Below are 27,840 nucleotides of genomic sequence, written 5' to 3' on the forward strand. Positions count from 1 at the left end.
AAACAAAATAAACTAATATGGAATAAAAAATATGTCAGTTAAAAGCCAAAAGTAGTTTTTAAAAGTTGATATTAATAGATTCCAAAATTATTTATTAAAAAAAAAGATTTTTTTAAATGTCGATTGTTCTGCTTACATTGAGAAAGGTGAAGGCGATGAAAGTCATAACGTTTTCGGTTTTGAGATGAGAGCTCCTATTCAAAGCAAAAATAAATGGATGAACATTTCATTGCATCAAAAAGGAAACGAAAGATATAATTTCAAATCGTAATTGCTGTGATTTGGGTAAACAGGCACGGCCGCGGTGGCCTGGTGGTAAGGTCTCGGCTTGTGAGCCGTAGGGTTTCAGGTTCGAGACCCGATTCCACCACAGAACCGTCGTGTAAGGGAGTCTGTTGCACGTTAATGGAATCTGTCATTCCAAACGTCCTCCTGCTTTTGTGGTGTGGTGTGGAGAGGGGGGTGCCAGCTCAGGTGTCGTCCTCGTCATATGACCGACTAGCTGTATTTGACTTTTTTTGACTAGCTGTATTTAATCATTTACTATGCAGTCAAGATCTTCTGTTTAGCGATTAACATGTCTTCCGCCATTTGAAGATTCTTCATGGTGCCATTTTGACTCATGAAAAAATTGAAAACGATTGAGAGTAATTGCTTTTTATCACAGCTGGTAGATGTCTGCGAGGAAGATATCCAAAAGCACGCTGTTCGTTATGATAAATGTTTTTAAAGAAATTATTTAGGAAAATAGGGAATTGTATTTAGTTTCAGAAAAGAAAGTATTTTTTATTAAAATTAAAAAGATTTAAAACGAATTAATTAAAGTAAACCTTCTCGTATTAAATAAATTCTTTTTTCAATAATTGAAAAATATACTAAATATTCAAATGTTCAATTTATAATGAGCAAAACTAAAATAAAATCAGTTTTTTTTTCTCTCTCTCTTTATATTGTTAGTGTACAACTTCTTAGAAATACATGTGGAGAGGATTAATTTTTCAAATTGTTATTTGATCAAAGTCTTCAGATTACTTTTTATATTTTATTGACACATTATACTGAATTCATATAACCATTATTCACTTTCTAAGAATAATAAATAACCAAATGATATTTTTCTCAAGCTGCTGGTTTCATAGAATTTTCACGTAAGAAGACGATCAGATTACACCTTCGCAGTATCTCTTTTTGCTGCAATATATTGCATCAAACTATAGGTAGGTCACGTTACTTCTAAGCGAAAACTTTTCATAATTGATTTTCTTCTGTAATTGAAATTTAAAATTTGAAATAAGAGACGCATTATCGAAAACAATTTCAAGATGTCTAATAAGTAATATGATAGCAAGTCTTATATATTACTTAGACCTACAAATTTGTAAAATAAAAACTTGTTTTAATACAGTTAAGCTTCGAAAATAGTTTCACCTTTCAGGTTCCTTTTAAATAATATTCTTTAGAACATAAAAAAAATCTTATTTTCGATATACTTTCAAATCTGAATTATTTTCTCGTGTCATTTTAATTAAGCATTAATAATTGCCAGGCCAGCTTTATAAATTCACATACATAAAATAGGGGTTTTTTTTAAACATTTCTAGGCAATATTTGATTTCCATTTTAAATTCCCGAATTCAATTTATTCATTTTTCAGATTGCTTGAAATGAATACTGTATGCTAAAGTTGACAAATTCTGTGTATTTCTTTTCGAATTTGCGTACAAACAAGGCATACATCCTGCGACACCATTGAGTGAATGGAGTCCCAGAATGTACTCTCCATCCTGGAGTGATTGAGTATTGAACTGGATTATATTCTACAGACAGGTAGTCCACTCTGACTGCTGCTCAATAATTAACATCTAAAATGTTAGACGGTTGATATATATCTATTTTTGAAAAAAATTTTTAAATGATGTATAGAGTTATAGTTTATTTGTTTGAATCATTATCACCATTGTTTCAATCCTGAAAAAAATTAGGAAATATCAATTTTTATATTGTTTTATAGTTCTGTTTGTGATATTTAATGAAATATTCTTCCCTAACTAACATTTTAAACGAAATAAGTTGCACTCTTTTATGGCCATAATTGTCCCAGTTAAAAATTTGAAGCTCGTTATTTTAAGTAAACCATTGATTGCAATTTCATCGATATACACGATGAATAAAGGATCTTTCTTAAGATGGTTGTTGAAATCATCTAAAATAATAATAATCAAAGTTTCGTAATTCGTAATTTAAAAAATTGAAACACAAAGTACTTAATTATGAAAATTTTAAAAAGATGTTGAAAGAAGAGTAGACGGTGATAATGAAATAAACGTAAATAGGATATTTTTCAGTTTGTTTCTATCATTTTTGCTTTAAATTGATTAATCCTCATTTGTCATATTAAAGTTTAATTAGCTGACAAAAAAATAAAACCTTTTTCTTCCTTTTTTTTTAACTATTTCCTTATAAGAAAAATCGGTTAATTTATTAAATTTAAAAAAAAAACAGTTTAATCTTTTAATTGAAAAAGATTAAACATATTACAAATGGCACTTAATTCTTTCCTCTTTTTTCTGATATATTCCTAATTACTTCTTCAAATCATTACGTCTGGTGCACACATTTTCTCTGAGCTATGTGTGCACCAGACCTCCTATATTTGTGCAAATAAATCAAGATTCTATACAACCTTCAAGTACCATTCGAAGGATCAAGGCTATCCTTCATCGCTCCAGACATCCTATGTTAATCCCCCAAAGAAGTCCAGAATGGCATCATTTACCGTAATCTTTAATTTGTGTATTAATTTATGCGAATGGCTTGGGAATGGCGACGGGTCTCTATGGGCGAGACGTCCATTAATGATGAAGGATGTGACTTTGCTAACGTGACAAAAATGAGAAAGGTCTGCTTAGTCTCTGTAATGGACCCTGCACTCAAAGTTCTAGAATATTACATTGTGGAAACGCATAAACTATGTCTTCGATCTAATCGGTCGACAATTAATCGGGGAGCAGTGGATTATATTCTTATCGATTACTTTTATCCAGTTTATAGTTTTGTACATATAAAATGCCCTTCTTAATAATTATATCAAATATATCTTAAATTAGGCACAATTTCCATTAAATGTTCTTTTTATTATATAAACACATAGGCACTCTTAAGAAATATATTTTTATTTGTTGTTAATTGCATGGATTTGTGTCCAAATATTATTTGCATTGAATTTTAAATCTTATTTATGTATGTCCGAAAACCTTCACTGTCTTTTATGGTGAGTAAATAATGTTTTTCGATAAAACGTGGATGTGTTACAATACATTGACTTAGACATTCTTCAAAGATAGCTAGGCAGTTGTTCATTTGTAGAGCATAATCAAGTAAAATAGCATGTTTGGTAATACTTGGTATTATAGTCTAATCTGAAACCCTTGGGAGGAGTTTTCCCGAAATTTTCTGGTATACCTTTTAATGAAGATCTCCAGCATAAGAATTGAGTAATTTCAACAAGACTACGAAACCACGTGAATTCAGTATTTGATTTGCACAATCTGGCACATGAGCTTTCCATACTTCACAATATAGTGAAGAAAAGTGAGTATACATTTTGATGCCTCTTTTACGTCCGATTGAAGCCAAAATTTAACTCAGAACTACAATTTTAATAACAGAATCGCATACGAAATTTCATTTATTTAAATCATTGTGGTTTAAAGTTGTCACTTTTACATGCATGCGAAAATACAGATAGATAAAACTGTATATGTTTCTTGGCATTCTCCACGATAGACTGTTTAACCTAAAACTAGCAAATTTATACTTTAGTTGGTAAGAATACACATTAAAAAAAGATTCAACATTTTTTTGTAATGAATCTCAAAATTATTTTCATTTTTTATCAAGTATTAAATCGCATGGTTTTCAATCGCATAATTTTCAATCGCAATCTTCAGTTATTAAAAGCTGGAGGCAAAAATTATATTTATTGTCAGCGCAGTTTACGAGGAACGAAAATTTTAGGTTCTAATGCTAGAGAATATAGGCAATTAAATAATAGATTACCTGGATATTTACCTTTTTAGTGGCATTATGGTGTCATGAACTTTTATAATAGAATCAATTATTCTTTTGTTCACAGTAACTGGAATAAGTGTAAACATATAACATAAATAGTTTTAATATTTATCAGATATTGTTGCTTAAAAAAGAACTTGAATTGAATTTAGCCGAAATTGAATAGCGACTAATTAATACTCCCAGTGAAGCAGCTGATCAACGATAATAATGGCTAGCATAAAATGGACGGAAAAAAAATACTGAAACAAAACTATATAGATAATGCATATTTAATCAAATAAGAAATTTATTAACGAAATGCTTTACTAGTTTTATTATTATTATAACCAAATAATTTATTATTGTAAAAATCTTGGGGAAACATCTGCAATAAAATGCCTTACATTGAAAGGAAATTGCCGGTTGCTGATATGCATCCATTGAAGAGCAAATTAATTTTTCCTAACGAATTCTTAACGCTCATATAATAATTTTCTGGCTGTCTCAAAAAATTGCATAAAATGATTCATACGTAACTTTTATTTCATTAAAATGAAATCCATCTCCATTCTCTTATCGACACATCCTCTCCAAAAAAAGCAGTTACCGAACTTCTTAACTGTCTCTTCGCAACAGCACTTTCCTCGTTCGTCATGGGAAATAAAGCTCGCGTGCAGAGTGTCCATCCTGAGCGCGAAATAATAAAGCTTCCCTTCAGAGAAGTCGAAGCTTCTTTAACAAGTCATAATACCATCTGGGCCGAATCGTAAAGCCCGATCTCAACCCCTTTGGGGGATGGCGCACGGTTATCGCCGAACAGCAAGCAGTCCCTTTCGAATTCTCATTTAATTGAGATACCATCTGCGCACCACTCAGCGACCCATAATAATTCACGATCACTTTTCATTAAGCAGTTATTGTGTCACGGATTGCGGCCTGCTGGTCTCAGAGGTGAGATGGCACAAGTACCGGAGAGTCTTCCGGTGTGTAGTTGAAAGGGGGGAATAAAGGAGTGAGCTGAAGAGTTTCTTAAGAAGATCTTGAGTTGCTTTAAGTGTTTTTAAGATTTTTTTTTGTGTGTTATGATGAAATATCTGTTATGTAAGTCGTTGATTTTTGTATATTTTTTGCCATCAAGTTTATACACTTTTTTTTTCACCTCCATAAAATATACAGAGAGAGGTGTAAACGAGAGAGTTGTACTGGTAGATTTTGAGTAACTTTAAGAATATTTAAGGTGTGTTTTTTGTGATGAAATATCTGTTATATAAATCCTTGATTTTGTGCATTTTTTTGAAATCAAGTTTTTTTTATTTCTTTTTACATGAAATATATAGATTATTGCAATCCTCAAAATATTTAGCAAAATGATGCGAGTGACGGTGGATTTTCCGATGTTTAGTTGAAAGAGGCATACATCTGATAGCGTTGCTTCGCTTCAACTATTTTTTAAACTGTGTTAAAGTGTCTGTTACTTGATTTTGTATATTTTTTTTAATCAAATGTATTCACTTTTTTTTTCTCATGCATAAAATATGCCGACTACTGTAATAATCGTTAAGATATTTAACAAAGTGGTACAAGTGCCGGAGAGGCTTCCGATGTTTAGTTGAAAGAGGTGTAAACGAGAGAGTTAAAGAGTATTTTCAGTAGATTTTGAATAATTTTTTAAATCTTTGAAATGGTTTTTGTGATAAAATGTCTATGTAAATCCTTGATATTGTACAAAATTTTTCAATCGAGTTTAATCATTTATTTATTTTATCTTATATGAAATATATAGAGCATTGTAATGATCAAAATGTTCAACAAAATGGTACGAATGGCAGTGAACCTTCCGATTTTTATTTGAAAAGGGCGTAAATCAGATTGATTTAGAGTTTTCCTTGATATATCCAGCGTTGTTTCAAATATTTTTTTTAATTTGTATCTTTTTGTGTTGAAGTATCTGTTATGTCAGTCCTTGTTTCAGTATATTTTTTGCAATGAAGTTCATTCATTTTTATTTCCTCCTGCATAAAATATGCAGAATATTTACATTCATCAAAATATTCAATACGAACGTACGCGTGGCAAAGATTCTACGGATATTTAATTTAAAAGTGGCGAAACTCTAATTGGTTTAGAATTTTATTAGTACATTTAGTAATGCTTTAAGTATTTTTTAAGATTTATTTTTGATTAAGTGTGTCCTTTTATAAATAGGTGCTTGATTTTGTATATTAATACCACTGATTGCAATCCAATTCATCCTTTTCTATTTTCTCATACAGGAAATAAATAAAAACAAAATATTCCTATAATCATAATGTATTGCTATTATAAAATATTGCAAGCAGCAGAGAATTTTCCAATATTATTTGAAAAGGCCATAAATAAGAGAATTGAATGAATTAACTGGTATGTGCTTTTTTAATTAAGAATTTTTAAGACTTTTTTATAGTCGATTATATAGAGAACTTTGGTTTTATAGCCTCTTTAAGAATCAAATTCATTCATTTTTACTTTTTTATTCACAAAATACACAAAAAGAAATCAATACAATTATCAAAATTCCGGCCAACAGAATTTTGTGGATCCACATTTTATAATTTACTGAATCAGAAAAAAACAAGTATTTTTAAAAATATATTTCTCTGTCTGTGAGCGCGGTATAACTCAAACAAAGGATAAGCTTATTCAAATGAACTTTATGTGTTATCTTTTGCTGCAGAATTTTGGATCTATATCAAATTTTGAGCAAAATCCATCATCGTGAATCTTCCTATCTGTCACTTCATGAATATGTAGAACACGATTTAAAAACATTCAAAAAGAAGTCGGTTAAATGAAATTTGATGTATGGATTTACCATCAGAATTGTAGAACTGTATACATTTTAAACAAAATCCATCAATTAATTAAATTTTCTTAATTTTATTTTTTCTTTGTGTATTATTTTAAACATATGTAAAAGCTATAATTGGAGAACGTAAAAAGCTAAATTTGTGAATTTTGGTATCTGACATATCCATCAAAACATCTTATTTGTATCAAATTTTGTACTCAATGGATTAGGCGGAAAAGCTGCAAATTCAAATTGTATATCCGATGCTTTACTTGATGTGAAGAAGTTAAACACAAAACGGACTATATTGTTGAAATATGTGACAAAATCGAGGAAAGAGCACTTTCTCTGGTAATATTATCAGATTTTTATTTATGTTTATCTTTTTATTCATTTAATCTCACCACCGTTTATTGTGAAAGGTGAGTATTTTAATACTCAATTTTCACAATATATAATCATCACTTTTTGCATTTTAAAATGAGTTGTGAAATCATTTGACAGCAGTTAGTGATCGTATCTTTAAAAAGAATTTTTTTAAACATCCGTACGTTTCCAGTAATTGGAAAAACTAAAGAACCAATTCAACAATGGCTGATTTTAATAGCCATTATTTGCAGTTAAATTCAAAAAATATTGTCTGAATTAGTTTTTTTTAGGACTTAGAAAGCTAAACGTAATTTGAAGCATGGGAATTTCTCAATTTAACTACTTATTTTTTTTTTCAATTCCTACTGTCAATTCACACTCTCCTTATATATCTTGTTCAAATTTTCCATCGTTAATAAAATACTTTTTATTCATTCACACATTTTTTTTAAATTTGTAGTGGATGACATTTGATGCTAATACAGTTTTTCAAATATTAATTCCTTAATTAAATTTAATTAATTTTTAATATTTTAAATAGAGTTTTAGCAGTTTGTAATGACGTTTGAAATCAACAAACAGTAGCTCAATCGGTAAAATGCAAGGATTTCAGTATTTTTCACATGAAGGTGAAGAATGCGAGTTCAATTCTTGCGAAAGCTGAAATTGACTTAATTTTTTTTATATTACTTGTTAGTAATTACTTCAATAATAATAAAGTTGAATGTGTGTGTTGGTCTTCTGCAGGACAGAACCTTTTGTCTTGAGATTCCAATTTTGGGGCATATATACTTTAGAGAGTGGGAATGAATGCTTTAGAGAGATTATTTTTTATTAGTGTTTTAATTTATCAAAATTTAAATGATATTTTTATGTTTTCTCTCCATAATTTCGGAAAATCTTATTGCACGAAATAATTTTTTATTTGTATGGTTTGCATATACAATGAGCAAAACAGGTGTAATTATATTAAAATATACCGTTGGTTCTTAGGGAATTAGGAGCATGCATAAAAATTTATTTGAAAGTAAATAAATATGCCATTATTTTTTGTGTACCAATTAGTCGTCAGATGTGACTAGTGTAATTATATAAGTAATAAATACTGGTATCTATATATAGATAATTATTAATAAAAATCATAATAAAAGAAATCTTAAAATTAACTTTTATAATTCCAACTAAGCATCATCTAAATTTACACATATAATTAATCTAATAACTTCCATCTCCTTCAAGGTCTCATTATAAGGCTTTAAAAAATGAGATATAATCCCAAAGCTGTAACATAAATTAAACGGATATTTATCTAAATTTCGATATCAAATTTTTTGACCAAAGTATTAATATCCGTTTCCATATATTATATACGATAAAATGAACATAACTTATTTCTATTTTCAATAAATCAGACGCTGAAAATATCGTAATTAATCGTGTTGTTCTCAAATGAAAAATAGTGCGAAAACTTAAGCCTCAAATAATGAAAGATTAACCGCAGACGAAAACAAATAAAAAGCGACAGACTGGAAAAAGTTTGATTGGAGTATATATATTTTTTTAAGTCTACCCCATACTATCAGCAAATAAGAATAGAGAATTTTAATTAACTGAAAATAAAACCTACTCTCCTTCTTAATTAAGCTAAAAATATCACATCTCGTAATTCTATATTACTAAACATAACTCTTTTAAATAACTAATTAAAAGTCATATTACCATGAATAAATATTCCTTTCAGATCCAAACATTCGAATCATTCTGCTAATTCATATACTGAACAAAATAACTGATAATAGTTTAGAGAGGAAACTTGTTTTACATATCGATCTTTCATTGAATTATGTTCCTAAACTTGGATTGAACCACTTTCATTCATAAGTTAATTCCTCCCACACCATTCTGTTCCTTGCAGATGGCGTGAAGATTCGACGGAAAATTCGAATGCTCTTATTAGTAGTTTACTCGATAACTCCTTAACTCACCGAATCAGTTGTTCGGCACCTTTTGAATATGACGCGACATAGAAATTTTTTTTTGAATTTGTCGATGCATTAGAATAGTGCTCTGCTGTTGAGTAGGCGGGTAAAAAGAGCCGGTAATTCTGAAAATATTACAGATAAATGTTTCAATGAAAATAAAAAGGAAGGATTTTTTTTTTTCAATTCATTTTTATGGTCGTTTCACTCGAAAAAAGTTGGGATTTCTCTAAGTGGGAAGTTTTTTGTGAATTGAAAACGCAAGCAAGTTGAACTAAGTATCTGAACATGAAGACCTTTAATTTTTTTTGTTGTATATAAATAGGTTTGTTTTTTTTTTTCATTTATTTTTTCATGCTCACTTCACTCAAAGAAAGTCTAATTTTTTTCTAAGCGAGAGGTGGGATGAAATAGATATCTGAACATGAACGAATTTTTGAAAGTCAAAACATTCCCTTCAATTATTCGGTTGAAATGTTTTAAATTCGTATGATTTCACGGTCGTTTCACCTAAAAGCATCTTAAAAATCTTTACAGACTCAAACATGAGTTATATATCTAAATATGAATAATATATGTTATTCAAAGGATTTTAATTAAATCTTTGAAGACAAATTTAAATTGAATAAGCATATTAAGTAATTTTAATAATTATGAAAAGGTAATTTTTATTGTTAAAAATTTGAAAATGTTAACACATAATATATCCACTTCCACATATATAAAATATATTAAGAAAAATTCTGTAATCGAATTTATTTGTCTGTCTGGAAATGTGATAACTCAAGCTCAAGATAATCTATATGAATGAAATTTGATTCATTGCGTCGTAATTGCAAGTCTGTATCAAAATTTTGGAGAAATCTGTGTACGAGAAGTTTATTCATGCAAACACAGTGGATCAAAATCCTAATAAATTATATTTATTTAGTTAAATATGTCCGGTTTTCAGCAAAATTATCGATCTGTTATGAATGTGGAAATCCTTCAACTTTTCCACCTATTGATCTATCTATTCATGGTTTTCGTAACCAAGTAGCTATATTAACCATTAGGAATGGATATATATATTTTCAATTCGGAAAATGCTATAATTGATGTAATGTATTAATTTTTATATTAAAGCCAATATATATACTTCTAGCAAAATTAAATTGTTTAAATGTTTATACACTCCCGGCCCGATTTGTTATCTTTATTAAAATATTCTTTACATTTAAACATTTTCAATTTTAAAAAAAGTTCTATTTTTTTACGACCAAAACTGATTGAATTATGAAGCTTTGAATTTGATTATTGTTGTCATTAAAAGGCAAGGTGGCATTAAGAAAACTGATTCTCGAATCTTCCTCGCTCTGGCCATTGAAATGATCTAAAATCATCTAAAATGGTTTAATTCAAAGCTTCATAACTCAATTAGATTTGACCGCTGAATAGTGGAACAATTTTTTATCTTGAGGATATCATCATATATCTGTTAGTATATCAATAATACTTTATTAAATACATTTATAGAACAAGGGAGTTGTATAAAAATTCATATATAATAATTTTTTTCATTAGAGCGTTAATTGGTACAAATAGCATATAGTTATTTGACTGAAAATTACAGAATGACAAAGATTTATACCGATGCAGCTCATTATACCCACTGCTCTTTACAAAACACGCTAGATTGTAGCAGTAACCGCGAAATTCGTATAGGGAGGAAAGAACGCAGTTCTGTTAGTTTAGGGTGCATTTATTTATTTGACATTTACATTTAACATATGCATTGGTTTGTTTAACGTTTTGCTGTGATTATTAAGAAATAGCTTAAAAGTTAAAATCAATGAATGTGTGTACAATAAACTTTTTCTTTTGAATTGTTTATTGGCACTTTTTTATACGGTTTCTATCGTATCTTTATGGTTTTAAATTTTTACAGCGAAAATCAAATCTTGTGGTTAATATCATCCTAATAAGAAAATCTTTTTTTTTTTTTTCAAAAATTTTCAAAATTTTCTTCTACTTAAAAACATTGGCGTTTATATTTGGAGAAAAGATTGCAGATTATGGTGTTGTCCTTGTTTTCGAAATAGTTTTAAATTATATTGTCGTCTCAAGCAAGTCCTCTAGATGCGGCGTCTCCCAATCATTTAACCTAAACTGACAGTAATGATATACATTTTATTTAATTTACATAAATAAAATATGCGTATCCAAATATATAAAAACATTGAAATAAAACTTTTAATTGCAAAAAATGTAAAAATAAAAATAATTAAAATTAGCATATAAAATGTTTTATATGTTAAAAACTACATACTTTAAAAAACCTTTTTAATGTGCATCTTATAAATTTTTTACTAGAAATCGATATATAAGGCTTTACGAATATTCATATATGAATATTTTATATATATGGAACTGTACATTGAGAAATAAAAAAATTTATTGCTGAAAATGTGAAAATTAAATGAATTAAAATTAACATATAAAAATATTTTACGTTAAGAACTGCATATTTTATAATAAAACATTGACTTAATTAATGAATTAAATGAATTAAAATTAACATATAAAAATATTTTATAAGTTAAGAACTGCATATTTTATAATAAAACATTGACTTTATTAATGAATTAAAATTAACATATAAAAATATTTTATAAGTTATGAACTGCATATTTTATAATAAAACACTGACTTACTTATTAATGTGTATCATTAAAGTTTTTACTAGAAGCCGATATATATTGCTTAGCGAAATGACATATATCCGAACAGTATCTGATTAATTTTTTTTATCGTCTCACAACCTCCTTGATCAAGACAAACAGATAAAAATAGCATTTCCTGTCCAACATTTCTTCCGGTAGCTTTATAATTGCTTCTCACTGCCCTCAAGACTTCCTAGAGGGTTTCTGATTGAACTGTCACCGACAAGTGTTGCATCACCCCCTGTCTACCCCTAACTATTCTGCTTTTGTTTGTTAAGACCATTGACAGAAATCTCGCTGAAAAAAACGTCCTCTTTGTCCTTTTTCACGGATATAAGGTAGAGTTTAAATGTTTCGACATTGACAATCTTTTTTTTTTTTCATTGCATGTAAAAACGCCTGAAGAACTCGAAAATTAAAATGGTTTTGCTTTAAACAAATTACTCTTCTTTACTTTTCTTGGAATTTTGTTAAAAACATATGCCGCATACGAAAAAGGAAGAAGAATTGTATTTTTATCAGTAAAACATGTAAAAAATTTCATACTTTTAATTAATTTTCTTTTTTTGTAAATAGATAATTTGATTATCAATTTTTCACTCATTTTTTAATACACTAGAATTTTGACATTATTTACTACTGTTGGATAATCACAACGACAATTCAACATTTTTATAAATTCAAAATTTAATTGTCGGTGAATTTCGTAAATTTAATTAAATTTTGGTTTTACTTTCGAGGCGACATCTGGTGGGGAATTTTAAAAAGTAAATGGAAAATTACATAATGTTTATAATAATGAGTTGGGAATTGTAAAGATTAAATAGTAAAAACATTAAAACATTAAATATCTAGCAATACGCTTTTATTAATGTAATGAGAAGAAGAAGAATGAACGCTTTTATAAAGATTGGAAAGTTAAAAGCAAAAATTGTGAAAGTAAGAAGAGCTAAAAGCAATAGTATAGGAAAACTGAATTACAATTAATTAGAGAAAATATTCTAACATTCTTTAAAAATCTAGAATACTTTATAAATATGATTAAATTTCAAATTTGTTAAGAGTATCTATCTATTTTAGCGCTTCATACATTTTCTGTTTCGTTTTCAGCTAGGTTTTGATTTTTAAAAAATATCTTCTATTTTCCAACAGATTAATTAATGCGAATTTTTAGGTATAAAGTTTAGCATGTCAAAATGGCTTTATATTCAAATAACTTTGGATTTGATAAAATTAATCGTTGACAAAAGGTCAATGTTGTCATGAATTGCAATAAAAAAAAAGGGAAAAAGGACGAAATATATTTAGGCAAACGATATTTAAGAAATTTAATTTAATATGCAAAATGGGCCATATATTCTCTAAACATGGATAAATAACTTCAGCTCTAATGATGAAAATACTGTTTCTAAATTAGCTGTCATTTCCAAAAATTTTTCATTAATAGTTTGTTGTTCATTAACATTTCTGAAATTTATATTTTATCCATTTAGTAGCAAAAAATGACTTAAATATAAACTCCCAATTATGATTTTTTAATGTCTTGTGATCTGAAGATAAAATGCCTTTCAGAGTGTCAAAATTGATTTTTATTCAAAGAATTTTTGATTTTGAAGTCTCGATCATTCTTTCTTATCTACACTGGTCTATTTAAAATATTCTTTTTATAAATTTCATTAATAGAATAAATTGATAAAATAGGGAAAGTAATTTATTGTATTTACCATAGAATTTTTTAATCCTTAAACCCACAAACCCATAACGTCAATTTCATAAGAGAATTTTCATTGCAATATTTATTTATCCATTAATAATCAGTAAAATTTATTACATTTGCAAAACTGTCTGCAAAAGTATTTATACATGTATACAATTAATACTGTATTTTCTTATGTTTGGTAACAGCTGCTATTTTCTTATCTCTCTTATTTTTTTATTATTATTTTCCTCTCTTATTTTGTTAAAATTAAATTTAGAATTTTGATTATTATTGAACAAAAAACGATTATTTAGAACTAATTTCTGCTATTCAAATAATAAAATAAATAAAAATCCTTCAAATTTTTGGTAGCAAATTTATTTTTATTTACATGGCATCTGAAATTTCATTATTTTATTTGAAATTTTTATTCTAAAGCAAAGTAATTCTGTACATTTTTTAATGTATCTTAACATTTATATGTTTATTTTACATATATTTATATTATGTAAAATTAATATTTTTTTTATTTATTAAAAATATCTTTAATATAGCTTTTATATTAAAAATTTTATTATAATTATTTATATTTTAATATATTTTTAATTATTTTTAATGTTTTTCCATTACAACATCTATTTATGAATTTGATAAATATTAATCTGGTTTATGTCAAAAGTTCCTTGTCTTAGAATTAATTGTGTTTCTGAAATACTAGTATATATTGAAGTATTTTTTTTTCTTTTTTTTAATTGTCTAATGTATTTATTTCTCTTTACAGATTTGCCAATCAGTATGAATAGAACTTAATTAAAATGTTTTCTGATGCTCCTGCTAATCTCGCAACGAAAAGCAAACGGTTAAATTCTTTCTAAAAAAAAGATTTTTATTAAAGCACGACTACCAAATCAGGTAAGCACTTAAATATTTGTTCATTAGTAAGTTAAAACTTTCAAAGTAAGTTTTGTGTATGCGCGCACATTTTAAGCTATACTGGAAACTGAATTAACTTGAAGTTGGCATTTTTGTAGCAAATCTATTTAAGAACTGAAGAGCACTTCTGGATTATCTACGATTTTTTAAGATTTAAATAACTTTTTAGCTTTAAAAATGTGAAATATTTATATTTTTAAGAAGTAACCAATTCTTTTGTATTTTTGAAAATATACCCTTAAATTTGCTTCCATAAAAACAGGTCATTTTTTTATTCTTTTTTATATAAAAATTATATCAATCTAATTCAGACATAATGCTATCTAATTACATAATCCTCTCCATTAGTAAGGCGTTTCACAGTACTGAACCATTTTACAAACATATTCTGTGCAGAATTTTTGTGAAATAAGTAAAAGAATAAAAGAATTCCCTTTATTGGTATCTCGAAATCCGAGCTTCCTTGGCATTTTTTTTTTTTTTTTTTTTTTTGTAAAATAGGAAAAAAAAATGTTATAAGCGAAGTCTAATTCAATTACAAACGTGAGATCGGATATGAGAAAAATATTTGGGAGTCCGAAGCCCTAACCTATATCCCATCTCTGATACGCTTATGTAGGTCATGTATAAACGCAAATCAATATTTAGTTATAAAAAAAATGTTATTAGGAAAGACACCTACACAGGTAAATTTAAAAGGCAAAATCCTGTCTAAATATATACATAATTTGATTCAAGTCGTCAGAACCGTTTCCGAGATATACGAAATAAATAAATTTATTTCGTATTTTTTTTCTGATGAAAAATAAGCTGATTTTTTAAAGATACATGCATATTTTTTGTAATTATTAAAACGTAATATATAAAATAGAAGCTGCTTGTCCGCATTAAGTAATGATATTGAATATCCAACGCACATATGAATCCACACCAAGAGTACTTCTAAGGACTAGGAGCTATAAGAACGCTTCTGTTACATACAAATTTATGGGATATAATATGACTATCTGCTTGGACTATAACGGTAAGTTCATGCAATAAACGCTTCGGAATGACTCTCGGAGAGAGGGTAGCACGGATTCCACCATTCCCACAAATCAGATAGGCCACCAATGACCTTATGAAATGGCGGTTATAAAGCTATCTTCAGCTTTTGCGATAGCGACTCCCAACTTTTCTGACCTCTGCGAGATTATGCCACTATCGCCAGATTTATTGCTTGTTTTTTCTGTCTAGAAAAACACACAGAGCGTGTATCAGAGCCCATTAAGTACTCATAATGAGCATGGCTCTTGTCGTGGGAGTTTTCATCGCCATTTAACATGTTCAGATTTATAGGAATTCCAATGAGGATATGTCTGGCAGCGATTAAGATATTTATTGTTTCTGGAACTTCCTTTAATGACCGCTATTGTGTATTTTTGCTTCATGTTGGGACAAGTAGTAAGAAAGACTTGATGAAAAGTGTTTGATGATAAAAATTAAGTTTCGAGTAACCTGTTTGCTTAATGATTTTCTCACGTCGACGATTAAATGCAGTAGTGAAAATGTTACCAGGGAAGACCAAACAAAGCGTATTTTTTATGATGTTATAAATTTATCAAATCTTATCAATCCGCTGATGAATGATCCGTGTAATTTTATCTTCTCGGGAAAGAAGTAACTGAAGTTTAGGAGGAAGAAAAAAAAAGGCATACGATAATATCGTCGCTAAATGTGATATGTATAAATTAATCATGACTACCAAATTACCTTTAGTTATATAATGTTTTTTAGATTATGAGAATTGTGAATGTCATTGAAGAAGACAAACAGAAAGGATGTGGCAACAACTATTGAAAGAATCTAGGTAATAAAATTTCTGTACGCGAAGAAATTCACCAAAATTTATCGATCCATTTTGAAAATGCATAATTTAAAAGTCAAAATCACATAATAAAACATGTAATTTTTAAAGCTGATAATTTTTATACGCCTGTTTTGTCATTAAATCATCTCTCTGTTAGTACTGCAAATCGTTCTGGGGTTAAAGACCATCCTTCCATGAATTAATGATTCTGCATTGAAGGGGGAGGGGCGTCAAAACAACTTGCCTTTAGCTTGTCTAACTGTTCACTTGTTGCATCAATAGTTTTAATTTCATGAAGTCAATCAACTTTGACAACTAATGAAAATATTTTGTTAAATAATACTTGCTCAATAAACTAGGAACATTCTGATTAACTGTGCTTGCAACAGTAATTGGCGAAATCGATCTGATTCCCGAAATTGGTCATGCTTTAATTTTGCGATATTTCTTGAAAAATGAGGAATTTGGAGGGTAGTATGTAAAAATGTATTTACATGAGTTTTCCATGAGTTTTCATATGAAAAAAAATAATTGTAAAAAATCATATGTAAGAAATCATTGTAATGGGGGCATCTGTTAAAATTTTTCCCTCTGGAGAATGTGCAATGTAATGGAGTTTCTATTTCTCACAAATGTAACTTGATGAGGAGTATTCAACCATTGATAAAGTATTCATGCATGATGATGAGCTTTCATACAATATTATAATTGGTGATATTGACCCTTGGTTGTATCTGAAGAAATGATTTTTGGGGTTTTTTTTAGTTATTTTAAATATATAGATTAATTATATCAGATTGATTCCTATATAACATTCCACTTCTCAATCAAAAACTTTTTATTCCAAAAACTCTGGAAAATAAAACTAATATAAACACTTATTATTTTTTTTAAACCTATTTTATGGGGGGGGATAATGTTTGAATATCTTTTTAAATAGAAAAAAATTACTCCGAAAACAATTTTTTTTTTCAATTTAACCTGAAATTATAATAGTTACGAAAGTTTATTTAAAATATTTCGGGAATATTGTGGAATATTTTATAATAAAACAGTTAACTTGGCTGAAAACCGGAACGGGGAATATTAAAAGCCAAAAAATATAACTATGCAAATTAGTTGGTTCGGCTGTTTGGGTGATATCTATTTGGGCTAGACGAAGTTAATTTTAGAATCCAGAATTTTTTCCCTGTAAACAAATATATTTGAAAAAAGAAATAAAAACTAGAAAGTGAAGTTTCATAATATTTCGCGAATATGTAAACAGTAGAATTAAAGGAGTTAGAGAAGCAGAGATGTATAAAAACTGAACTTCAGGATATTGTATTTGCTACAAAACTTGCAGCTTTTACTCAGGTTATTGTAATTTACTTTTTAATATCTCTAATTATAATTGATTGAAATTTAAATGCCCTTTATATTTAATATTGAGATTAAACTTATTCCAAAGAAGAACTCACGTACTGTTTCAATTACATGATGTTTAACTGCTTTTGACTGTTTCTGCATCTAACATAAAACTTCACGATGTTTTATGCTGCGCTATTACATTCACTGCCTCTACATATAATGGATTTCAAAATTTATTGGAGTTTTTTATATTACTATTACACAATTCAAAGAGAGTGTTCGATATGTAAGTGAATTTACACTTTTGTCACGAAAAATTTTGTTAAAATTTTTGGGATTGTTAAAAAGATTTACAAGAGCTTCTAATTTTATAAAAATGTTTGTGTACATAAAATTCACTGTTCACGCATTGAAGTTTATGTGTAATATGCACTGAGCAGACAACATGTTGCTGCTGTTCATTCACAACATTGCTGTCCGAAAGCCAATATGACTCGACTCCTTTCCCTTCCAGCGAGATCAATAATCAAAGAACTTATGAGAGAGGTTTGGAACTCACCTTCGTGTAACCCCGATCTTGCTCCTAGTGATAATTCTTTCTAATATAAATGTAAAAGCGCTTGATTTTCTTTTCAGAGAATTAAATTAAACGAATGCTTCTTCAAATAAGAACTGTATTTCTACCTGGTAAGAATAAGCAATTTTATTCGTGATTTGATAAAATCACTAATCGATGTTATAATTATGAGGGAAAGTGGCGTATGATATTGTCACGAAGATGTAAAGAAATACACCGTTAGTTAGATTAGATTTATTAGATTAGCAATTAGCAATTAGATTTATTAGAATGAAGTAACTCACAGCAACACGAAACTAAGAGCTTGCCAATTACTGATGGGACTCAGCTCTTATACACATACAGAATGTCCAAGAACAATCCAATTTGAATATTTAAGAAAGATCTAAAATATTTCAGATCTTAGATAAACAATAGATAGCAATTTAAATAAAAAAAATGTCAGTCTTTGGATAAAACACAGTGGCTGGAATTCGAATCACGAACCAACCAATCTTAAATGAGATATTCTGCCTATTGAGCCACGGTGATTGCTAATTATTCTGATTTATGGAGCAATATCCTTCTTACATCCCATTTATATACCATGCTAGTTTTTGATTTATAATTTTTATCGGCATTGCATTTTTTATTAATTTACTTCTGGAAGGAACAGATCAAATTTTAATAATTTATGATTAAAACACTTGCTTAATTTAAATAATTAAATATAATTAAGAATGTGCATTCAAGTGGAACTACAACTTAACCGACATTTTGCAGATAAGAGAAAATATTAATAAAATTTTTATTCTATACATCATTACTTCGTTTTCTGCAGTCATTTCCTGTATGGCCTGAAGAAATATGCGGAAATTGAAAAGCAAAATAATTTGGCAAAAAATTCACTCTAGAGGCATCTTTAGAAAGGCTTATAAACTCTCATATTTATGCTACAGGGTATTTACATTCTTTCCCCATGTAGTTAATTCAGTCCATCAATCCAGTTTGAAATTTTCAATGCAAATATAAAGCTTTAAAAAATGATGCTGAACTGGATCTGCCGGTAAAAACGGAAGATAATTTCCTCCCGAAAGTTTGACTGAAGACTGAAAAATTGTTTGGGATGACTTTCCTCGGCATTCATAGCACAATGGAAACACCATCTGCTATTTTCTCGTGGTTCCTGTATTGTCAGTACAGCAGATTTCAAAGCGTATGCCTCATTTGCAAAGTTTCCGATCGCTTCAGATTTGCCTTTTTCGTGGAACAGATAAAAGATCCGGACTTGCTGTTGCCATTTATAACTGTCAAAATTCTGTAGCCATTTCGTGAGGATAAATGGATTTTTATCTTTTCCCTACCCATATATTTCTTTTTCTATGGTATTTTTCACCTCCAAAATCATACAAAAGATGCTTATAATAGTTTTCTATTTTTAAACTGATTTTAAAACACATTGCATAAGGCATAGCTCAAATCGTTAGATATTTACACTTTAGAATCAATCACTACATACCTCAGGGCATGTAGCATAGACAAACACCTACACAGCTCGTACAAAATATACTTTAAAATAAATATGCGAGAAAATAATGCTTATATATAAAATGCATCTTTAAATTATATTACTTTATTTCTAAGCGCAGAAAGTGGGTGTTTTCGTTGAAATATAAAATTCAATTTATATTTAATTTATCAGTCTTTGCCATTATATTTAGAAGCAAAATAATATAACTAATTTCCTATTTGCCTTACCTATCTAATTTAGCATAATATCGCTAAACAAATTTACATTTCTGATTTAATACAAATTTAAATCTTAAACAAATATTTATATTCCTAAACTTTTAAATAAAATAAAAATTTTGATAAATAATTATTTCTTCACGTCATTCTTAAATAAATAGCTTGATCTATTAATATTAGAATGAACATTCCTCCGGTAGATCACAATTTCTTTTTAAAATTATATTTGTTTTTGCGCTTGGCTGGGAAATAACGCCTACTTAAAGTTGCTTTTTTTCCCCATTTGCTGTACACAAACCCACCTGCTTTGTTACTCGAACGACCCTTTTTCCCGCTTATTCGCTAGGGATATATGCGATCCTTTGCACGTTTTCCATTCTACATATGCTAAACCTTGATGGGGCTTTTTTCCATCGTTTTTGCTGTTTGCTTGTAGGTGTGAAGTACTGGAATTTAGATACTAAAAATAAAATAGACATCGGGATATGTATATCGGGTTCCAGTGTATCTGTATCAATATGTTTCGCGGAGATGGATTTTTACAAAAAAAGAAAGTTGCTGCAATATATTTCGTTTTCGTTTGATTTGTTTTATTTCATGTTATTTTTATGTTCATATGTGTGAGAAAGTGAATGTGTTATTCTCCATTTACGAAACTCTTTGCAATTAATTAACTTTTGCAATGAATCTCAAAAATGCAAAGGAGCAAAATATTTTTAAAAAAAATGAAGTTTCGTTGCAATTTTTAAGAATCTTAATAATAAAATCCGAGTCTTCCGGAGACAAAAGAAAATAAGTTATAATGTATTCATAGATTCGGGAGAAAAGAATACGATAATAATGCATGTAATTTGTATTTAAAAAGTTATTTGAGTAGTTGAAATATCTTCGCGTGTTATACTCAAATAAATTTCGGGATTTTTCTTCGTTAATTATAAAAATATCAATTAAATCTCACGTATTGTGGTTATTAAAGAGAAATCTAGCTCAGTGCTTTTTGAAATTCATTTTAATCAAATTTATTCATTTTTTTTTCTTTCAGTTTTTAAGATGTTGCCATATTTGATTGTGTCATATATCTTCAATTTTGTTTTATGGATCGTGTGTTATTAATCGCGCAATTTGTACACATTAGCTAAAGCTTTTCTTAAATATTCTTTTACCAGAATACCAATGATTTTTTATTTATTATTAAAAAGGGTTATTTTCTATTATTCTTTATGTAATATGTTTCATCTCTATTCTTATTTTTCCTTCCATTTTAAGCTTATATTTCATATTACATTTTTTCTAGTAAGTTGAATTTTAAATCTACTGTCAAAATATCTTTTGCCCTAAAAACGTTTCAGACATTGGTGCTGCATATTTCATGATAGTTACCGGCATCATGCGTTCATAACGTATGCCATGAATTTTGTTGCCATTCATAATTCATGAATCGTATCAGAAATTGAGCTGATTTCAAATTAGAATAAAATTTTCGATATTTCAAATGAATAAAGATATTCTCTTTAAAAATTACATGGAATATTATGTTTTATATAGATTATATGATTATAACTTTTTATATAAATTTCAACTTTGTCACAATGTGTGAATAATTAATGAAGAATATAGACTACGAACAATCCGACCACCAAACTTTCGATAATAATTTGTACATTCGAACAATGAATGCATATTCAAAAAACAAACACTTCATTGAACAAGCAAGGCGTTGAGTTCAGAATTTGAAGAACTGCATTTCATTTCTCTTATGTGGTTAAAGCACTGTAGAAATGAAAAATGAAAGTACGATACCAAATAATTGGCAGAAACAGCATCAAACTCATAATTTAGTTCTACACATTATTAAAATTTATTGACTAGTAGAGAAATATTTAAGAATTAAGTGGTGAATAGATAGAAAAGTAAATCAAAATTGATATAATTGCATAGTTATAGGCGTTTTCTTGATAGAAATATATGCAATACAGTTGCATACATAAATTTATTAGCCTTGAAAATTGAGTTGACGGTATTACGGTACCCAAAAGGAATGAATTGTTTGGAATTTTATTGATCTTAGAAATCAAGAAAAAAATATATTAGCATTACCTATATATATTAAATTGAATTACCTATATATATTAAATGGAATGCCTGCTTGCTTATTTCTTTGCACCTTATACAATTTCATACCCCCGGTGCATTCAAACGAGATTTAGCACGCATGCTCTTTAAAATCTAAAAGAACAAATTGAGCTGTTTAAAAAATTTCTACACCCTTCTAAGGAACATGAATTGAAGGTTAAAAGACTTTAAATATTTCCATCTTAAATAAATAACGGCATAACCATTATTATTACATCATCTTAAAAGTAAACAAATTACCTTTATAATGATATCAATTCCATTATCGTACAATTTTCAAATTTAAGCATAACTTTTACCAATTTTCCATTTCCATATAGTACGACTATAAACTATTTGACTTACAAATATATGTATTTTACTTCTTTTTACATAAATGTAGAACAAATAAATACAAACAAAGCCGCGGTTACAACAATTAATTACATATAAATACAGCATAGTAGTTCATGCAATAAAATCTCTAGCACAATTTAATAAAATTCTCTTAAAAATTTATAGTAGGTAATTCAGCGAATAATTCAAGTATCAAACATTACCCTTAAAAGGATTATATTATTTAAACGAACATCCCCTGCATATCATTTATTTCTCCAGAAGTAAAAAGATTAAGATTAGCTTTAATGACATGTAATTGAATTGCATTCTATAAAATAGTTTTAAATAAATAAAAAATTTCCTCGCTTGTAATTCATAAAATGCTTTTTTAATAGTCAAACAGTGATCAGAAGAGAGAATTTGGCTTCTTTATTGCTTCGACTTTTAACTTGATACAGCGTGACAAATATAAATAATTCATTCTTTTACCCACTCACTTTCATGAATTACAAAATCTGCTCTGCGTGTTGTTATTTCTTGGTAGAAACCGCATTAAAAAAGAAAGAGAAAGGAATCCAGGAACTCTTCTTCGAGCCAAAAGCAAGACAGAGAGAAAGAGAGAGAAATCTAAGGATTAGATTGAAAAGTGCCGAAAAGAAAAGCTGAAAAGCAAACACTCCTCGTGGCTAAAAAAGGGGAACCTTTTAATCTTAAGCGTAATGAATTATTAATGCAATTTTTCTCAGAATAGGAAAGAAAAATATATAGCTGAAAAAAATACATGTAATTAGTTGATACAATTCTGGTTGATATTTATTGTTTTCAATAACCTTATTTACCAAATTTTATATAAAATTCATCTTTAAAACTTTCTCGTATGGCTTAAATGATATGTGTGCTCAGCCATTGGAAGTTTTTAAAGTATCCATCATCTAAAGATATACATTAGATTTAGAAAGTTTAATGAAGGTGGATATTACAAACTTTTATTGAAGTTATACAAATATTACAAACTCTTATTGAAATTATACAAATATTACAAACTTTTATTGAAATTATACAAATATTACAAACTCTTATTGCAATTATACAAATATTACAAACTCTTATTGAAATTATACAAATATTACAAACTCTTATTGAAATTATACAAATATTACAAACTTTTATTGAATTTATACAAATATTACAAACTCTTATTGAAATTATACAAATATTACAAACTCTTATTAAAGTTTAAATGTATTGTTTTTTGGATAGAATTGGCGTCTTAAGAGACGTTCTTTACTTTCTCGTATACGTAGTACGGAGGAAATATAGTAATCTTCGAAAAATTCAAACTCGAGATTTTTACGAACCTTCACATTTTAGATCTCTCTGAGTCCTAAAAACAAATTTTTGGAAAATGTCCATCTGCCTGCCTGTCTATCTGTAACAAAGATAACTCAAAAATGATTTGAGCTAGACAGTTAAAATTTGGCATGCGGTCTTTACACCAAATATTTTCTTTCCTAACAAATTTTAAGTAAAATTTATTCAGAGGAAGTCCTTCTTTCCGGCTGTTCAGATATAAGATAAATAAAATTCGGTGCAAAGATTTAACATCTATAGCGCAGATCAAAAACGCAATGACTTAAATATATCAAATTTCGTATGAGAATTTGTGAATACAAGTACAGTTTCGAGTCAAATTTTTGTTTCAATCGATTGAGAAAAACGTGTCTAAAGTAAAAATTTCGGTTTTTGAAAAATATTAACCGCATGTCAGGTATTAATCGCCAAAACAACTCGCCAAGGATGATACCATATATTCAGTAAAAAGATAAATTCCCGTCAAGCGTTAATATTTCGTAACTATTGTTCGCCAATGTCATGACAAGTTTATTAGAGAGAGTATGCGAGGAAATTTTAGGAAGACCGCTCTTACTGATTTGATTAGTCAAATTATTGATAAGTTCGAAAAATCAAAATTCAGGACTTGTAAAAATATATACATGTTGCGTGAATTTTCTTCAACTTGCTATAATAGTGTATGCCAGAAAAATTGTTATGATTCGTTTCAATCTTGATATATCAATAGCATTTTTAAAAGTTGTCTTTCTTTTTATAAAACTCCTTCTTTTCTGGTCGCTAAAATTAGTACAATTATTCAGGAGAGAAAAGTACAATTATTAAGAGAACCTTTGAATAGCTAAATGATTCGTTTATTCACAAAATCACTAATGCCATTCTTCTAAACACAAAATTAATTAACGAATTTCGGATGAGTAATGGCTGAGAATTAATCTTATGATGATGAGGCGATTCAAAACAATTAAAAAATCATTTTCTTCCTCGAAATCAATTTACCGTTTCATTGTTTATTTTCGCAACAGAAAATCCCCACCTGCTCTTTCCTGCCTTCACTTCACGAGTAGTTTATTTTCATGGCATTCGAATTTACTGACAAACCTCGCTTCTCGGCGGATTAAAAAACTTCTAACAACAACTCGTTCGGTTCGTATCGGCTTTTAGGCAAAACACTTTTATTAATTTCTTTTCGTGTAATTCCCCGTTCGAGGGGGCTCTCACGTACTTAAGTAAAAATAAATTATTCAGAACCCTTCCATGCCCCTCTTATTTTGAAAAGGAATGGATGTTGTGCCCGTGCATCGGTGAAAATTCAATTCTTTATCCGGAAGAATGGCGTAATGTGGCGGAAATTTGCTTTCCCGCCTCTGCCTTACAAAACGTTTTCTTCTCCTAAACCTAGCAACATTGATTATTTAGAAAGGCTGGGTTGAGGTAATGATGATAACGAATTCAGAACCAGTATTGGATTCCGTGCTCTTCGATTTCTTTTGACCTCGTTCTGTGGTGTATCGCGAGAGATACATCAAACAGTTTCGGCCAACAAGATCGCCATGTTTATAACCCAAGCGATATTCCGAATTTGAACCTAAACTTTATCAAAGAGGAATATGTAAATAATGTGTATTTATCAATCGATATCGTCTGAATATTAATGTAGAAATGTTTTCTTTGATATTTATCGTTCTAAATGTCAATATCTTTCAATCGTCTCGAATAAAGTTTTAGAGAGAGAGAAAATTGTCTTTATGATAATAGTAAAACTCACTGTTTTGAATTGTGAAGTTTTTCGTCCATTAATTTGTAACTAATCGCCTTGGGCCATTGGTTGGTTCGCCGGGGATATAGGTTATATTTAATTTCAATTAATCGCTTCAGTTAATTCCATTTGTCGCTGTAAATGTCAATATCTTTGAATCGTCTAGGAAAAGTTTTTTTTTTGGTGGTGGTGGGGGAGATTTGTCTTTTTGATAATAGTACATTTACAGACAACATTTTTTTTTTATTTCTGAAGATTTTGTGGCTGTTTTTGGTCTTACTGTTTTGACTTGTGAAGCTTATTGTCCATTAATTTGTAACTAGTCGCTTTGGACCAACAGCTGGTTAATTAAAATTTCAAAACGATCGCTTCGAGGTGCACATTCCCACACTTCAAAGTATAAACGAGGGCTGAATAAAAATTAATCAACTTTTTGGCAAAAAAAAAAAAATATTTTTACATGACGAGGTTGGGGGTAGGTTCCTTGCATCTCCACACATTTAGCACACCGGCTCTGCAACTGTTGAAAGATCTCTGGAAGGCTTTCGGAGTGGTTTTCATCTCAACCGCAGCGTTCTGCATTATTTTTTCTGTACTCACAAAATGGGATCCTTTCAATGCCATCTTCATCTTTGAAAGAAACCAGAAGTCGCAAGGAGTCATGTCTGGAGAATAGGGAGGTTGACGAACGATCGGAAATCCATACTTCATCAAGAAATTCTGGATCAAGAGCAATGAATGTGATGGAGTATTGTCACGAGGCAATTGCTATATTTGTGCCGAATTGGATCACAAAGTCGGCAGAAAACTTGTTAATAGTGTGTTTTGTTTTTGTTTTTGTCACTGTCTGACATTTGTTATGAATCACATTTTCCACTCTCATTAAAACAGCCGCATTTCGAGCTATTCGTAACCTTCCACTGATCACTCTGTACTAATGTGCGGTTATTTTTAAATCAGTTAGACCCCTCTTTAATTTGTCTTATTCCCATGGCATCGTCTCCAAGCTCTTGCTCATTCTTACGAATTATTTTAATTGTTTCTTTTGAGAATTACCAAACTTTTGGTAGAATTTGATTCACTATCTTTGCTCAATAATTGTTCTAACAACATGGGCGAAATTTAAAAAATCACATCAACAATTCACAAGACGGGCATCATACAACAACAATGGAACGCAGAGAAAAAAATGCGTTAAGGTATCTTGTTCATTTGAAATCATTGGCGCCAACCTAGCATCACTACTATGCGTGGGAAAATTCCAGCTCGGATACCTGTGATTATAGTGTCCGTATGTGCCAAATTCAGTAACTATAGTTTAAATGGTCTGTCTGTTGAGTACACACACACACACACACATTTTTCTTTATTATTAGTAGGCATTTGTTTTAAAAATTTTGAAATCTTCAAGTAGTTTTTGATATTTTTAATGTAATGTTAACATATTATTCTGTCACTTTTAAGTGCTATTAATGCAAAATATCTTTCTTTTAAAAGAATCGATGAATTAAAAATTTACAAAAATAATTAGGGGCATCCTGCGAAATTACAAATTTTTACTCGATTGGACTGAAATTTTCAAACCATTTTTATTCAAATCTTAAATATCTTAATGGAAAAAAATTAATTATCTTTTTAAAAGCAAAGCTGTTAAAATCTTCTTTTTAATAACTAAATTCAAAATATTTATTCGACTGAAAAAAAATTTAAGGAATTTTAATGCAAAGGTACAGACTATTGAAGAATCTTGAAAGGATTCATTCTGATTCTTTATAAGTACATTTTTTTTTATTTCTATTAATGCAGTTTATTTAAAACACATAAAAATATAGAGTAAGTAAAAAAAAACATAGACTTGTTTTTTTAAACCTAAGTAGCTTAAATGTTTTTAAATATTAAAAAGATAATGATATAACCAATCATCAATTTGAATCAACTGATGAAATGAAATCTGTGGGAAATAAAATCAGGAAAGAGCAAATAAGAATTTCTTTCGAAAAAAAAAAAGAATCTATTTCTTTTATCTTCATTAGATCTTGTTTTCAAGTATCTGCAGTGATTCCTTTGACGTCGTTCTTAACGTTTTATTGTGCATTACACAGACAACTTTTAGGGTTTCAGTTGTCAGTGTCAAAGATAATCCAATAAAATTCGATCTTTACTGGAAATGAACAGTAAGATTGAAGTCTCTTATAAATGACTTTTCTATATATT

General features: G+C 28.8%; 1 protein-coding gene across 4 annotated transcripts in view; it reads left to right on the plus strand.

Moving 5' to 3' along the window:
- The window catches only part of LOC129963619 (heparan sulfate glucosamine 3-O-sulfotransferase 1-like), a 160,662-nt gene that overhangs the window by 88,185 nt on the left and 44,637 nt on the right, over positions 1 to 27,840 (plus strand). For 3 of the 4 annotated variants that reach the window (XM_056078093.1, XM_056078096.1, XM_056078094.1), the window contains one exon: positions 14,411 to 14,541. The gene's annotated coding sequence lies outside the window, so the exon portion shown is untranslated. Of the gene's footprint in view, positions 1 to 14,410; positions 14,542 to 16,336; positions 16,412 to 27,840 lie in introns of those variants that run through there. The other variant, XM_056078098.1, reaches the window with a different exon arrangement.

This window comes from Argiope bruennichi, chromosome 3, assembly GCF_947563725.1.
Source record: "Argiope bruennichi chromosome 3, qqArgBrue1.1, whole genome shotgun sequence".
NCBI classification, from domain to species: domain Eukaryota; kingdom Metazoa; phylum Arthropoda; class Arachnida; order Araneae; family Araneidae; genus Argiope; species Argiope bruennichi.